The sequence below is a fragment of the Salvelinus namaycush genome, chromosome 3 (assembly GCF_016432855.1).
Source record: "Salvelinus namaycush isolate Seneca chromosome 3, SaNama_1.0, whole genome shotgun sequence".
Taxonomy (NCBI): Eukaryota; Metazoa; Chordata; class Actinopteri; order Salmoniformes; family Salmonidae; genus Salvelinus; species Salvelinus namaycush.
Genome location: NC_052309.1, coordinates 56350797 through 56357906, shown reverse-complemented (window position 1 = coordinate 56357906; position 7110 = coordinate 56350797).

Below are 7110 nucleotides of genomic sequence, written 5' to 3'. Positions count from 1 at the left end.
AAGTAATAAAAAGTAACAGAATAAAATAACAATAACAAGGCTATATACAGGGGGTACTGGTACCGAGTCAATGTGCGGGGGTACAGGTTAGTCGAGGTAATTTGTACAAGTAGATAGGGGTAAAGTGACTAAGCATAGATAATAAACAGTCTCATGGCTTGGGGGTAGAAGGTGTTAAGGAGCCTTTTGGTCCTAGACCTGGCGCTCCGGAACCGCTTGCCGTGCGGTAGCAGAGAGAACAGTCTATGACTTGGGTGACTGGAGTCTTTGACAATTTTTGGGGCTTTCCTCTGACACTACCTAGTATATAGGTCCTGGATGACAGGAAGCTTGGCCCCAGTGATGTACTAGGCCGTATGCACTACACTCTGTAGCACCTTACGATCAGATGCCGAGCAGTTGCCATACCAGGGGGTGATGCAACCGGTCAGGATACGCTCGATGGTGCAGCTGTAGAACTTTTTGAAGATCTGGGGACCCATTTCCAAATCTTTTCAGTCTCCTGAGAGGGAAAGGTGTTGTCGTGCCCTCTTCACGACTGTCTTGGTGTGTTTGGAACATTATAGTTCGTTGGTGATGTGGACACCAAGGAACTTGAAACTCTCGACACGCTCCACTACAGCCCCGTCGATGTTAATGGGGGCCTGTTCAGCCCGCCTTTTCCTGTAGTACACGATCAGCTCCTTTGTCTTGCTCACATTGAGGGAGAGGTTGTTGTCCTGGCACCACACTGCCAGGTCTCTGACCTCCTCCCTATAGACTGTCTCATCGTTGTGGGTAATCAGGCCTACCACTGTTGTGTCGTCAGCAAACTTAATGATGGTGTTGGAGTCGTGTTTGGCCATGCAGTCGTGGATGAACATGGAGTACAGGAGGGGACTAAGCACGCACCCCTGAGGGGCCCCAGTGTTGAGGATCAGCGTGGCAGACGTATTGTTACCTACCCTTACCACCTGGGGGCGGCCCGTCAGAAAGTCCAGGATCCAGTTGCAGACGGAGGTGTTTAGTCCCAGGGTCCTTAGCTTAGTGATGAATTTTGTGGGCACTATGGTGTTGAACGCTGAGCTGTATCTGACTCCTCCTTAAGATAAGCCACACCCATCAAGCCTCACCCTTCTAACCTTTATGCCACACCCCTCCTATCTGCACACCTCTCTCAGCCTTTGGTCGTGTTCCAGGCTGACTACATTTCAGACGCCTGACAGATCTCACAACACCTTGATAGGTGTTTTAAATGTCTGCTAACCACATCATATGATAGAACAATCTGATGCCTGACTCCGCAGTCGATGATGTGGCACTCAGCCATTGGTTGGTGAAACGTAAAGTCTGCAATGTAGTCGACCTGGTAAGCGACCAAAGTCTTCCGACAGGTGACGTCACACTTACGTGGCGCTATTCCCTTACATAAGTTACACACCCTAAGTTAGCTAAGTTAGACAACCACATATCACAGTCACTTGACCGACCAAATCTGACATAACACAATTCTATCAACCCTCTTATCATTTTGAATAAGAGTTAGAGTGAGGATTAGAGGTAATAAGGATTAGTCCGTATCGAATAGTAAGGCTGGGATACATTCAAACCTGCCATAGAGACAGAATCATTGGATCACTTGTTTTGGTTTTTGGTCGCAGGTTCAGGAATGGCTGAAGAATTGGAACATTTACTTGGAGCTAACTTTGCAAATAGCACTGCTAGGTTATTTGAAAAGTCATAGTCAATCGATCAATAATATATATCGAACAAAAATATAAACAGAACATGTAAAGTGTTGGTCCCATGTTTCATGAGCTGAAATAAAAGATCCCAGAAATGTTCCATATGCACAAAAAGCTTATTTCTCTCAAATTTTGTGCACAAATGTGTTAACATCCCTATTAGTGAGGATTTATTCGTTTTCAAGATAATCCATCCATCTGACAGGTGTGGCATATCAAGAAGCCGATTAAACAGAAGGATCATTACACAGGTGCACCTTGTGCTGGGGGACACTAAAATGTGCAATTTTGTCACACAACACAATGCCACAGATGTCTCAAGTTTTGAGGGAGCGAGCAATTGGCATGCTGACTGCAGGAATGTCCACCAGAGCTGTTGCCAGAGAATTTAATATTCCTTTCTCTACCATAAGCCGCGTCCAACCGGCCTCACAACCACAGACCACGTGTAACCACGCCAGCCAAGGACCTCCACATCCAGCTTCTTCCCCTGTGGGATCGTCTGAGACCAGCCACCAGGACAGCTGATGAAACTGAGGAGTATTTCTGTGTGTAATAAAGCCCTTTTGTGGGGAAAAACTCATTCTGATTGACTGGGCCTGGCTCCCACTGGTTGAATCAATGTTGAATCAATGTTGTTTCCATGTCATTTCAATTCAATTACGTTGAACCAACATGGAATAGACATTAAATTGACGTCTGTGTCCAGTGAGCTGGTAGTAGTTGGTTAGACAATTTGACCATTGGAAAAAGAGCTACTGCATAAATACTGCAATGCGGGTTTTATTGAATTGAGTCCAAAGTGTTAATGAAATTATAATTATTATAAACACGGTTTAGGGTAGGGACGGTTTGAATTCCCCAAGCAATCAACCTAACCTGGCTCTTACATATTGTCTACAAGACAAACTTACACCCCTTCCCTCACTTCCTTACTTAGGCAGGGATTTAAGTTGCCCTTTCCTGCAATCAAATGACAGAGTGGCCTCATAGGTGGAATGTTATTAATATTTTAATAATTTAATAATTAATAAACATTATTTATTTTTTTACACCGAAAATCTGGTGTTTCTATGTCAAACGGCAGTCTTCTGTGATGTACAGTATATAAAGTGTAATATTGGAATGCAAACTCCAATTGAATACATTTAAACTCTATATCTGACATGTTACAGGTATCTTCTTTTTTTTAAGCTCATAACCATTTGTGTGAGGTATATACTTTTTTTCAACGTAGATTTGTTTAAGACCACCAAGAAACACTGTGTGGCCGATTTTGCCCACTGCAGTAAATGGATTAAAGGTGCGTTGTAGACCAGCGCATTGCACTGTCGACAATGCACCTCTTAAAGACAATGTTCCCGACGCTTGTGGAGATCACATTCATTGTAAACACTGTGGATTTTTGGTTTAAACTTAAATAAGAGGTTTGCGCAGGACTGATTTCTTCATCCCACTCCTGCTGCTTTTGCCCGCTCCCACTGGCTTCTTGTCTGACTCCCACCCGCTCCTGCAAGAACTGGTCCCGAACCTGACAACAGTCCTGCAATGTTATTTTAGGTGTGTGTTACACAGGTCCCAGCAATTTTGCCGGCCTAGGCAAGATCAAAATGCGCGAAAATAGCCTAAGAAATATGAGGATAAAGTACCATTGATTTTGGGCCTAGTGCTGAGCGATTAGTCCTTTTTTGAGGTAAGTTCGTTTTAAAAAAAAATTATATATTAACGGTTTTCTGTTTCGATATATATATTCTTTTTTTTCATTAAATGCATTATGAAATATGACCTTTAAATTATTTACAGCTTTTTAAATTTTAATTCCAAAGCCACATATTGAGAACATTCAATTGCCAAAACATAAAAAAGATTCCATTGTCTCTAACAACTCAGAATAAAGCAATTCATAAGAGCCCCATGATAGTAGTGACGGCCCATTACTGCTTATCACTTATTATTAACAATCATTTATTCACATTACTTTATTTAAATAAAATATTTCAGTTGTGTACATTACTCTATTATTTCATTCCATCATCTCATCTCTGCTCAGGCAGCAACAGCCAGAGAACCATCTAATGTTATTTCTGTTCTCCCCAACGAGCCAAGTTCTCCTTGGCTAGCGAAAAGGCTATACGTGATCATTGGGTTGCCACATCTGCCCACGTTGAAGAGCTGACGAAATCACAATTTTAGTAGTTCTTCAAAGTAGATATGGCATACTTTCAACTATCAATCGGGTAGTATAACTATGCCTCCCAAACTTTCTCTATCCCTCTCATTGCTGTGTTGAGTACATTCCTCTCTCAAGCGGTCTGCCGGGAAGAATATGCGCAATGGATTCTGGTCATTGTAGTGAATTACCAAATTACTAGGTTTAATATTTGCCTATTGAAAACGAAATTCCCTACAGCGTTTTTGATTTGATGTCTTTCGTGCTTGATAGGATTTATCTCTAGAGAAACAGCGCGTTGAGCTCATAAAAAAAAGGAACTAAGTCATTTAACCGAAGTTGGTCAATTAGTTGTTTAATAATCGGGGGGAAAAAACGACATTTCGGTTAATTGCTTAGGCTATAAGTATTATTGGGCTATATCAGCCAATAGGCTAGACGTAGTTTGAAAGAGAGCCAGAGTGGGGTTGAAATAGAATAGGAGAGTAGACACTTGCACTTCACTTGAACTACGTTTTGCAATACTTTTAGCAGGCAGACAAATAAATGTGTTATCAATACTTAATATCTAGTCAATGTAGGAACCGAAACTATCGCCTGTCATACTTCGGAAGTTAATGTCATTGGAAAGACAACTGCCTCGGTCTTTTCCCCCCATGCATATAGCCTACAGGCTATTTAATTGAGACACCACATATAAGCGCACTTGATCTCGAAAGCCCAACAAAAGGGGAACACTGCTATCTAACGTAATTTACCTTTAAAAGTCAGGTGCAATGCGTTTGCCGATAAGGTGCCTTTGACTGACTCCCGGCCTTACTTCCTCAACAACTTGACATCTGTATATTCTCTGTCCTGTAAATACTTTCATTCCATTTACAGGGTTGTTAGAGTATACTGTGTGTATCCATTCGGGCTCAACATAGCTCCATCTATGAATCTGAGAGCGGTTACATTTCTCCAGCTCCATCCCTCAGCTTTATCGAAAAACCAATTGGCTGGTCTGCTGTTTGGCTGTAAAAACGAATTAAGGATGTACATGTCATTTATAAAAAGTGTTCGGCTTCGCTAAGAGGCGTTGTTGAGTCATAAAATCAAATCTAAGTACCACCCAAACCCGCTTTACAAAGATGAATGTTGTGAAAATATAAACATATATGGGAAATGTAATGGGTATTATAATAAATATTGTACATTATGATGACATTTACATAGAATAATTATCTGCAATTAATGCAGGGAGTGAGACTGACATACTAGAGGAGATGTTGGTAGAATGAAGAGGGGATGGAGGAGAGAAGGGAGGGGAGGAAAGGGGAATGAGCACATCATGGAAAATGTGATCTTAGCCCACCTAGACGTGTGTGGGGGGGGGGGGGGGGGGGGAGAAGGAAGATGGAGAAGGACTTGCGGTGGATTGCACATGTAATTCATCAAAAAAGCAGGAACACTGTAAATTCTAGCAAATTCTATGTAAAGATTAACAATGACTTATGCAGACATATATATGTTTGGAAAACCACTGAATGCATAATAAAGATGCCTACAGACACAGATACATGCATGCCTGCCTGCCTTACACACACACACACACACACACACACACACACACACACACACACACACACACACACACACACACACACACACACACACACACACACACACACACACACACAGACAGAGAGAGAGAGAGAGAAAGAGAGGCATAAATACACATGCACCCTCTCCCCGCCCTCCCTCGCGCTTTCTCTCATGTACAGGAGTAAATTGCAGAATGAACAAATGACTGGTGCATTCTCTCAGACACACGCGCGAGCACCATAGTCTGCATGCACACACAATGATGACACACCCACTTTAAACCGCACATGCAGTGCATACTGTACACTACAGATTGGCTACTGTACACTACAGATAGCAAAATATGAACAAAATCACATAGAAACCGCATGCTATCCACCTAGGCCTACCTGATCTTATTGAGTGACATGAAACATTATCCTTAACATTTTGCTTTTCTTGATCACAATTCCAAATATTACAGAAAATGCAACGTGTAGTAAAAAAGAGAACACAAGTTCAATAAACTACGATTCAAATCTCCACCCAGAATTCGCCGAATTGTCTTTTTCTTTTGATACAAGCTATGGTAAACGGTAACGGTAAAATTAGGCTACAGACCACGCCGTGTGATGTCAAATTGCGCTCTTGTGCTTGCTATGTTGCTACCTCATCTCTCTCTCTCTTTTGTTCAACGGCGCTGCAAGATTGAGGAGAGGGAGGGGGAGGCTGGGAAGGGGAGGCAGGAAACTCCTGTGCCCGGAGGCGGGTAGAAAGGAGGGGAGAGAGGGAGAAGTCGACGCAGCACATGCAATAGGATGCTTTCGCTCGCTTATCTCTCTCGCCCTGCTTTCCTTTATTTTTTTTCTCTCATGCTCTATTTCGCTGATGGGGCAAATAGTATACCAACGCGCCACTTGCGCCGTCCACATACCAATTTAGCTAGTCATACCCCCTCCAGCGGTCCTTTGTCGCTGGTGCACTGACCGACTTATGTTAGCCTATACTTATTCCTATAATCATGTGGTCAATATTGTTGACAGTATTCATCAGCAATTGAAAATACAGTGCATGCTTGGCTATTATTTGGTCATGTCTGGCCCAACTTTGCTCATCGCACCTGAAGTGGAGATATACAGTACCAGCCAGGCCGAGCCATGAGGGATACTTTGGTGTTGTATGCTAGCGACGTCCCGTGGACAGAAATTGCAAACACACACACAGCCTAAACATAAAAAATACAATAGAGTTACACAAGGGACCTACCTCATGTTTATTTTAATTTTATTTAACCTTTAACCCGGCATGTCGGTTAATAACAAATTGTTATTTACAATGACGGCCTACCACGGCCAAACCCTCTAACCCGGGAGACGCTGGGCCAATTGTGCGCAACCCTACGGGACTATTAATCATTGCCGAACCAGGGTCTGTAGTGACGCCTCTAACACTGTGATGCAGTGCCTTAGACCGATGCGCCACTCGGGAGTGTAGGCCAAGTTATAGTGGGTCTGTTTGCTCTTTGGAAAAACAAAACACGTTGATCACGTTACCAGCTAACGTTATCTTTAGCTAAACCACACTTTGTTCTTCGTATTTTACATGGTCAAATATGCATTGGGATTGTCGAAAATAGGCTATCAAGTTGAGGGG